This window comes from Mangifera indica, chromosome 10, assembly GCF_011075055.1.
Source record: "Mangifera indica cultivar Alphonso chromosome 10, CATAS_Mindica_2.1, whole genome shotgun sequence".
Classification (NCBI taxonomy): domain Eukaryota; kingdom Viridiplantae; phylum Streptophyta; class Magnoliopsida; order Sapindales; family Anacardiaceae; genus Mangifera; species Mangifera indica.
The window spans coordinates 14,960,379-14,971,643 of record NC_058146.1 but is presented as its reverse complement, the minus strand read 5'-3'; the positions used below and the strand labels follow the sequence as shown (position 1 = coordinate 14,971,643).

Genomic DNA, 11,265 nt, shown 5'->3' with positions numbered 1-11,265 from the left:
TGTGATTCCAACCATCTCTTGATGTACTCGTATGATCAAAGTCAAATTTAATTTGTGATTTTTGGTTAAATCACACCATTTTGAGTGCAATTTCACATGCAAAAAGGTACAATTCTGAGTACTTAAGTTATAATTTCACCATATAGATTAAGATTAATTTAGCCATTAATGCTGAAATATTATTATACGAGTGAGTATTATTTTACAATAAAATTATATATACAAACAAATTGTATAAACTTATTTATATAAATTGAGGTGGTGTGATTAAGTGATATGATTGTTTATTTCTTCTTTCACTTCAAGATCATCCAATGGTATGCTATAATATCAGTTTATATAATTTATTTATATATATAATATTATTAATTATTTTATTCTTGGGATAAAATTATGTGCAAAACTTTTATGTATAATTTTATACACAAACAACGATATATTATTTTGTAATTGAATATTATTTTCATTTAATTTTTAATTATCTAATCATATGATTATATATTATTGTTTATGTATAAAGTTATATATAAAAATTATACACATAACACTACTTTTATTCTTGATTTCAAATTATTTAACAAATGATAATATATTATCATTTATACATATTATAAATTTATATAATTTTATCATAATTTATATTTATTTGTATAAGATATAAGAAGAGCCTTTCTATTGGACTGTTTCCAATAAAAAAACAATGTCACATGTGTAAAATAAAATGGCCAAAACTTATTTTCATGGGAGATTTATTTTGACAATTTATCATCAAAGTGACTTTTACAAACTTTTAAAAATTTTAATATTTACCTATTATTTAATTTTTATTAAAATTAAATGTTAATAATAAATATAAAAATATTATTTAATTAATAATAATAATAAAAAAATTAAAATTTTATCTTTTTTTAAAATTTAATTTTAAAAAACTACCAAATTACATTTAAAATAATAAAGAAGAGCTACAGCTAACATAAGTCCCACGAATATTCATCAATCATGATGGAAACTTATGCCTATAAATTCAAATTATTAATTATTTGACAATCTTTAATAACAAAATAAATAGGGAAATTATAAAAAATGGCCAAAATACCCTCCCACTACGCAAAAATGCCCAAAGTCACTATTTTCAAGCAAACATGCCCAAATTCACTATTCCTAACAAAAATGCCCATGACTTTTTCTAAAATACTAAAATTACCCTTCCCCTCATTTATATAAACCCTCCTCACTCATTATGAGGGGTTAAATGAAATTTTATTAAAATTGGGAGGCATTTTGATATTAAACATTATAAGAGCATTATAAATTTCTCAGTGAAATTTTAGAAATAGATAATTGAGGGGTCAAATGAGATATTATTAAAATTGGGGGGCATTTGACATTAAACATTGTAGGAGCTGATAAGACTGCATAATGCTATAATTTTACTCCTTAATACTTAGTATTTTATGTTTATTTTATGCCCAATTATACTTATTAAGTTTAAATTTTGATTTAGGTAACATTTGGAGGCATTTGAATAAAAACGGAATTAATGTCACAATTTCTGGACAGTCTTGACGTGTCTCCGTATTTTGGGCATAATTTTCCCATCCGAGCTCCAAATGAGACGATTCAAGATGCTATGGAAAGCCAAGAAAGAGATCTACAACTTTCATGTTTTAGGATTTGTCTAGAAATGATCAAATCAGAGTCGAAATCGGGCTTTAATTTTCTGCACCCGGACTGGAACGTTTCCTGCTCTGTGATTTTAGTGGCAGATCAGATGCATGATATTTCTTTTAGAAGTCTCCAGGTTGTGGACGACTTTCACAGCTGCTATGTTGTCCTTTCCTATTTAAATCAGGACTTTTATTTTATTTTTAATATTTCCCATAATTAGTGGGAAAACAGAACAACAACTATTTTTCTTTTTCTCTTCTCTTCTCTGCGTGCTCTTCCATGGCCTTGCGTGGCTGATTATTTGGCTTGGTCAAAGGAAACTAAAACCTCAGAATTCATAAACTGTGAAATCTAATTAGTTTTATTGTTCAATTTATACTTTGAGTATCGATTGTTCTTTTGTGTTTGATTTATTTTAATGGTTATTTTGTTTGATTGCTAGGAGGTCTGCTAGTTAATTATTCATTATAACCTACTGCTAGATTAGATATCAAATCCGTAATTGTTTGATTTTTCTAATCTATGAAGCAACTAAGGGTTAATGATTTGCTACGTTAGCGATTATTAAATCTTAAGAAGAACGTCCGACTAAATTAAATACAATCGTTTGTGCTTGTGTTGTTTAGCTTCATTGATCTCTCTAATTTTTAATGCTGCTCTCAAATTAAATCTATAATGCTTGACTTAGGTTGTTTGACAGTTAGGGTTAAATAGATCGCTTGTTTCTAATTAACTATGACTAAGGAGAGATAGAAAAGTAATTCCAACGGTGAATATTTAAAGTATGAATAAATCTATTCGTGCATCAATAATCAGTTGTTGAGGTTCTGATGGTGAATGTTGACTTGGACCAAGACGTGTTTTCTCATTAATTTTGATAATTAATTTAATTTGCTTCTTAGTTGTTTCTTTACTTTTATTTCGTTATAAACAAACCCCCTCTTTTTAATCTTATTCACGTTAACACAGAAATTAGATTAGACACTCTTCGTGGGACGATCCTTTACTTGCACTATCACATTACATTTTTAGAAGTATAGGTTTTAATTTTTGGTTGCCTACGACAGCACACCAGGAGCATTATAAATGAAATTTTAGGTTTTTTTAAATTTCACCGTTTTACGATATATAGACTTGTATTTTCTAGATTTCCAAAGAATTTTTTGATTGTTGTCATTCTAGGGTATTTCAACTTTTAGAATTCGAATTTCAGTTTCATTTTTTCGAATTTCAACATTTTACGATATATCGACTCGTATTTTCCAGATTTTCGAAGAATTTTTCGATTGTTGTCATTCTAGGGTATTTCAACTTTTAGAATTCAAATTTCAGTTTCGTTTTTTTGGATTTCACCGTTTTACGATATATCGATTCATATTTTTCAAATTTTTGAAGAATTTTTTTATTGTTGTCATTCTAGGGTATTTCAACTTTTAGAATTTGAATTTCAGTTTCGTTTTTTCGAATTTCACCGTTTTACGATATATCAATTCATATTTTCCAAATTTCTGAAGAATTTTTTTATTGTTGCCATTCTAGGGTATTTCAACTTTTAGAATTCGAATTTCAATTTTGTTTTTTCGAATTTCATTGTTTTACGATATATCGACTTGTATTTTTCAGATTTTCGAAGAATTTTTTTATTGTTGCCATTTTAAGAGATTTCAACTTTTAGAATTCAAAATTCAATTCTGTTTTTTTAAATTTCATCGTTTTACGATATATCGACTCGTATTTTCTAGATTTTCGAAGAATTTTTTGATTGTTGTCATTCTAGGGTATTTCAACTTTTAGAATTCGAATTTCAGTTTTATTTTTTTGAATTTCACCGTTTTACGATATATCGATTCATATTTTCCAAATTTTTGAAGAATTTTTCGATTGTTGCTATTCTAGGGTATTTCAACTTTTAAAATTCGAATTTCAGTTCCGTTTCTTCGAATTTCACCGTTTTACGATATATCAAAAATGAAATTCTTCCCGAATTATATACAAGTTCACATGTGTTAGTTATTGATAAATATATCAAACTTTTTCTCGAATTATATAGTATAGACAACTTACATCGTCGGTCAGCCACTGGCGCAACTCAGCCACAAGTTGCCAAAAACTGTCCTTTGACTTTGACCCAATAAAGTAAACATCATGTGCGTCGAAAGCCACAGCTCTGGTGTACCACGTGAGGAAAGATTCCTCACACTCTAAGGCAGAGGATGGAATGGTCCTATATTACAGTTTCGCCCTCCTTTTGAGTGGATTTGTATACAGGGTGCGAACCAGCGGACCCTTCTGAATGATCCAATCACGTACTGTACGAATCAGCTGCATGATCCCAAAAAACAATTAATTCATCATTCCATCCTACGTAACAATTAGCATTAATCGATTTATTTTATCTTCTTCATGTATGCAGGAGAAGGTTTAGCTGGAGAATCCTGAATCACGGTCAAGTCCACCACGCGTGCTCCCTCGACAGACTGGAAAATTGTAATTTTGAACATTTCAATGACCAATACATACGAATATTTATATACTAAGTATAATTGATATACCTCAATATGAATGGCCTCAGAAACGTCCTCCTTGAAGTCCTCCTCCTGTGAACCAATATCCACTATCTTTTTTATTAAGCTCTTGATATCAGCAAGTAACCATAATCGCTCGTCCTAAAAAAGAGTCAAAACATCATTAAATAAATAATATAATTGAAAAGACAAATCGATCAATGACATTTTTTAAAAAAAGTTAACCTCAACTTCTGGGGAAGGTGTTCGAGGAAAACCCTCGATCGATAATATATGAATGTCGGTTCCCTATATGCATGAAAAGGACAAAATGGTAAATGATATTTCATATAAAATATAATATCTATAATAATTATCATACCTCAAGTGGAGGATTTGAAGCAACTAGAGATTCGATCGGATGGCCTTCATGAGGAAGACCCTATACGAATATATATACCCTATATTAATTGATAACTGAACAATCATAAAAATAAAGTTCCATTGATAAGTGACATACCTCAACTCGGACAGGTGATGCAACAAAAGGGCTAACTGGTGCCTCCTCGTGGCTACTACCCTAAGATAATAGTAATAATAACTTAATCAGTGACATTTCATATATAACAATACTATAATATAATAACGACATTTAACATTAAATATAAATTTGAAATGTCATACGGACCTCGTGTGGCTAATGGGATGGTATTGCGGTACCAATGGGGGATGTCGACCGGATATCGTCGTCCCTCTCCTATACGAATGTAATAATAGTTGTCAGAATAATAACACTCTAGACATTTTTTATAAGTAATAAATTAGAAGTGGTTTTACAACCTGAGCGACGGGGGTTGGATATGTACGCGTGACGATGTCCTCTAAACAAGTCATACAATCCTGTAATCGAGTCATATCATCACGTAATCGAGTCATCTAGGAAGAGATATAGTCGTGAAAACTCGATATCTCAAGTAAAATCATAGCACCCTAGTGCGCTAATGTAGCATCTACTGTACATATACTGGGTGATATGAATATGAGACACTGCTCGGTGGCATAATGGGTAGTATGGTCCTCCACTCCAAGATGGTCTGTCGTCCGTGGCCTCTGAACTATAGGGAAACATAGAGGCTGCTTCATAACAGGAGGATGAATAGGCTCCTCATGTGTCTTAAAAGTCTCGACGGGTATATCTGAAGGTCCTGAGACTGGAGAAGCCTCAACTCCGATCACGAGAGGAACCGAAGAAGATGAGGAGGAATCAGCATCGGATAAACTGGTGTACTCGTGAATCTCAGCGTACCATGGTAAACCCTCCTCGATCGATGATGGACGAAGCGAGAATGTAACATCCTCCTAATGATGAAGATATATAAGTCAAAATAATTACAACATATAATGAATTAATTGACTTATTAATTAACGAGTACATACCGAATCACCAGTGAAAATATGACCTATATGAATCCAATTAGGGACGTTTTGCGTACGCCACCTAAACATCCGTGGGGACACAGAGAGATCAACAAGGTCAATCCATTCGTATAACGTGTCTAGAGTCTCATATATCTAATACTGCAAAATAATCATTTACGATTTAAATAAATCAATTCATATTTTTTCCAATTAATATATATAATCAATAAATTAAAACTAACCTGAAATACGAAAGGAAATCCGTAGAGGTTGTATCTACGTATCTTAGGTATCCGTCTAGAGTATACTCTGTCACTCGTCTGTGACATAGACTCGTATGTCATCTGCCACACGGGGACACCCCAGGGGTAGGAATTAAACCCATCCAGATGATCAATCAACTGTAAATACTCTGAAGACACCTTCTTTCGTCGATCATTCCCTAACAAAACCATGTGAAGAACATACAATAAGGTCATCTTGACAGCTTCAATATCATCATCCCCCCATGGCCTCGACAAGAAAACACGTTCTAAGTCATGATACTGTACCTTCAAACAACCTCGAAAGTATGTATCTCTGATCCTATGTCTGGAGAAGCGAGGAATATATGAAGAGATATCAATGCGTTGGCTAAACGAAAGACCCATCACCAAAGCAAACTCAAACGAGCTAAAACAAACATCAACCCCGCTAATCCGAAACCAAAACTCATCTCTGGTAGAAAATCGATGTAGCTGCCATAGTAGAAATGAATGAACCAATATCCTAGAGAATTTGGTCTCAGGTAAACGAAGAAGATACCCGAAACATGTCCTCTCAAATAGTCGTAGCTAATCCAGGGTCAATGTAGACGTAATCCTAGATAATGTTGTAAGTTGTGCATGACATATCAGATTTGTCTGGAAATGTCTGGACTCATCGAGGATTCGCAACTCACTTTCAAAACGTTTTCTTTTGTGAGAAATATCCTATGAAAATTTACAAAATTCGTTAGTCATTCATAAATAGCAAATATGTAAACAAATTTCTTCATGGAAAAATCATAAAAAGATAAAAAATACAAAACCATAAAAAAAGTGATCACAAAATTTTTAAAATAAGATTTCAGGATTGTAAAACAGTTAAAAGGAAAAAACAAAACAAAAATTCAAATTTTATACGTTGAAATACCCTAGAATTTCAACAAATGAAAAATCATTCGAAAATCTAAATAATACGAGTTGATATATTCTAAAACGGTGAAATTCAAAAAAATGAAAATGAAATTCGAATTTTATACGTTAAAATACCATAGAATGTTAACAATAAAAAAATCAGTCAAAATTCTGAAAAATACGAATTGATATATTCTAAAATAATAAAATTAGAAAAAACAAAACTGAAATTTGAATTCTAAACATTGAAATACCCTAGAATGGCAACAATCGAAAAATCGTTCCAAAATCTGAAAAGTACGAGTCGATATATCCTAAAACAATGAAATTAGAAAAAACGAAACTGAAATTCGAATTCTAAATGTTAAAATACCCTAGAATGGCAACAATCGAAAAATCATTCCAAAATCTGAAAAATACGAGTCAATATATCCTAAAACGGTGAAATTGGAAAAAACGAAACTGAAATTTGAATTCTAAACGTTGAAATACCCTAGAATCTAAAAAATACGAGTCTTTATATCCTAAAACGGTGAAATTGAAAAAAACGAAACTGAAATTCGAATTCTAAATGTTGAAATTACGTAGAATGACAACAATCGAAAATTATTCCAGAATCTGGAAAATACGAGTCGATATATTCTAAAACGATGAAATTTGAAAAACCGAAAATGGAATTTGAATTCTATACATTGATATACCCTAGAATGTGAATAATTGAAAAAACGGAATTGAAATTCGAACTCTATCAGTTAAAATACATAAGAATATCACTAATCGAAAAACTCGTTCAGAAATACAGAAAATATGAATCGATATATCATAAAACTATAAAATTCAGAAAAACAAAACTGAAATTCAAAAGTACGAGTCGATATATCCTATAAATGAAAAAACTGAAATATTGAGTGAAATTAGGTCATTACATCGTAAAATGTCTCTGAAAGGCAAAAAAATCAAAAAACTTAATCTCAAATTCGAAAACTACATTGTGAAAAATCTTAAAACAGAAAAAACAGATATAAAATTCGAAAACTACACGTCGAGAAACCCTAGATGTGAAAAATATCAATTTACCCCCTGAGAAAATTTCTATTACAAACAGGTCCAATATTTATCCCTTGCCCCCTCAGTAATTTTTGAATATTTATCACCCCTGCAGTTTCAAAAAAGTAAATTTTCACCCCAACCCACTGTCACATAGCAAATTTTCCCTAATGTTTTTAAAAAGCCGCTTAACCCCCCTAACCCACTGTCACAGTGGGAGTCTTCACCATGACAGTGGGATACACTGTTCCTACTATCGGACTACTGATGGCTTCGGACGTATTTTTTGACCAAAAATCGGTCATTTCAGCCTCCAATTTCAAGACAAATTGAATCTACATAGGCTATAACACAAAACCCTTCAACAAATTCAACGAAAACAGCCAAGAATCAAAACATATTAAGCATTGTTCAAAATCGAAAACCTAATGTTTCAAACCGTAAAATCTCACTCAAATCTCAATAATATGAACAATAACTTGATTCAAACAAGATTACGGAAGATATACTAACATTCTTGACCATTTTCGGTCGTCGAAAAACAAGAAAATCGTTGGAAATCAGCTTGACAGTGGGACGACAGTGGACAGTGGGAAAAATGGTGATTTTTCTTTGGATTTGCACAGTGACAGTGGAAGTTTCACAGTGGAAAATATAAAAATTTGTCTTGTTTATATATAGGGGTAGTTTCGACATTTCACAAAAGTTGGGTATTTTTGTTTTAATCTGAATTTTTTGGGCAATTTCGCTTAAACCCCCTTACTTTTGCCTTTTTTTTTTATAATTTCCCTGATAAATAAGACATCTGAATTATAATTTAAAAAATAGACCCAAAACTGTTGAAATTCCGATGAAATGTTTTTGGTTGCTTGACTCTTATGATAGGAGAAGAGGTTTTTTAAGCTTTTTCATGTTAGTTATGAGTTATTTCTCCAATTAATTAGGTTTAAATTATTTACATCAAACAGGTGAATAATAAAATTATATGTATTTAATTTTAATATATAAATAAATATATATTTGATATATATAATTATGTAATTAAATAATTTTAAATTAAAATAAAATAATACTTAATTATATGATAACATACATAAATATATATTTATTTATTTATCTAAAATGAGTATATATAACATTATTCATAGATGATATCTTAGGTCAAGAGATTAGTCTTATAATTATTATATTAGATAAGTTAACAGTTTAGTTTTGATATAATATCAATAAATTTTAAATCTAAGTCTTATTTGTTATTTCAATTTTTATCACTCAAATTACTTGTAGGGCAACGAGGTAACATTTTCTCAATGTTGCATTGATGCTTAATATATAAATTAATAAATAAAAATAAAAATAAATTAATAATTATTTAGGTACTTTCTCCAATGTAAATAGAGTAGTATTGAATGAGTGAATTGATAACATTAATATGTCATAATAAAAATTTTAAAAAAGATTTTATTTATGTTGATGTTATTGTAACATCAACATAATAATCAAATCTATTTGACCTGGTAAACAAATTGTAGCCTAATAATCAAATCTATTTGACCTGGCTAGAAATGAATGACATCACCACCACCTCATCATCATACTTTGTCTGTTCACCTAATCTTTTAAAAATTTATTTAAACCCCTCAACTTTTCCTCATGGTTTCTGCTTTTATAATCCAAATTCTAAAAGTATTAATGTAATAATAATAATAATTTAATAAATTTAATATTTTTCTTAAAGTTAAGCTATATTAATAACTAGTTTAGGAATTATACACATACAATCAAGAAATATACGTTTATAAAAAAAAATTCAACTCTAAAATTTATGATGAATATTTACGTGATTGTATCTATAAAATTCTTTATATCTAAATTTTTTATCTATACAAATTCTATTAATTTTTACAAAAATAAATAATTTTACCATATTAACATGGTTTATTATAGCTAATAAATATTTTTTATCAATTAATAATCATTTTTCTTGTTGATTGAAATTTAAATGAAATATTGGATTAAAAAATATTTGCAAATTTGAGGTTATTAAGGTAAGAGATAAGAATAAATTTTGTATTAAATTGAGTTTTTTTTTTTTTGTAACCAAAGATTTGTCTGTATAATTGTGTTCTAATTAATCTATATAATCTAAAAAAGAAAATTATATGCATAAAAAAAGTCAATTTTAATTAATTTAGATGAGAGTAAAGGGCGTACTCAGTATTTTCAAAATTACAAAACTTTAATGTAATATTTCAAATTAAGGGGTGTAGTAGATTGGTAAAAATATGCAACGTCAATATCTGGCATTTAAAAAGCCCACGTGTCAAAATGTGGTGGGAAGGCAATAAATGGCGGTAAGATGTATGTGACACGTCGTCGACTTTCAGTATCCGACAATAAATGAGGGTGGAAAGGTCCAAAGACTTTTATGGCATTTAAAGAGATTGTTTTCTACTTCAAATGAAATTTAAAATTCGGGAATTTAATTAAAATAAGCAAAAATCTGTCCGTTTATATGTTTTTAGGCCAACATAAAAAAGTTTCACCAAACTAAACAAACATTAATTTTTTTACCTTTTTTATTCTTATGTTGAAAAGCCAAGTAAAATCGAAAGTGAAACACTTTCAAAGTTACTTTTGCCAAAAACGGAAAAGAGAAGGCCGAAATCAAAAAACTAAAAATACAGAGCAAGAATCACCAGTGAAATAATCTTTATCGATCTGGTATAAATAATCTATTGTGGGTATGGTTTAATGTTGGGATGTTATTGATTGGATGGAAAAAATATTTTTTCTGAGAATGTGCGTCGGTTTATGGTGGTTACGATGGTAGCTAGGGATTTTACAGTGAAACTCTAAATATGTCGAATTATGTATATAGATTTTTTTCAATGTTTTGAATGGTATAAAATGATGTAGTTTCGATGTTAATGGATGTCTGGAAGTGTAGCTGTTGAGAGACAAAAGCACGCAAATTTACAGTGCCACGCAAACTGCACAAATCGCACAAAACACTGTTCAAACCATGCAAATTGCTTGCAAAATCGCTCAAAAATCCTGTTCACAGACTATGATATCTGCTTTGCGTGATGTAAACAGTGTTTACGCGATTTGCACAGTGTTTGCGCGGTGTAAACAGTGTTTGCACAGTTTGCGCGGCATTGTAAATTTGTGCGCTTTTGTCTCTCAACGGCTACACTTTCAGACATCCATTAATATTGAAACTACATCATTTTATACCATTCGAAACATTCATATACATAATTCGATATATTTAAGGTTTCACTGTAAAATCCCTAGCCACTATCGTAACCACCATAAACCGATACACTTTCTCAGAAAAAATATTTTTACTTGGTTTTTCAACATAAGGGTAAATAAGGTAAAAAAATTAGTGTTTGCTTAATTTGATGAAACTTTTTTATGTTAGCCTAAAAACGTATAAATAGACAAATTTTTACTTATTTTAA

General features: G+C 30.0%; 1 protein-coding gene across 2 annotated transcripts in view; it reads right to left on the bottom strand.

Moving 5' to 3' along the window:
• LOC123227497 (putative disease resistance protein RGA1) overlaps nucleotides 1-11,265 on the bottom strand; it is an 81,443-nt gene that overhangs the window by 54,247 nt on the left and 15,931 nt on the right. The gene's annotated exons all lie outside the window — the stretch shown is intronic.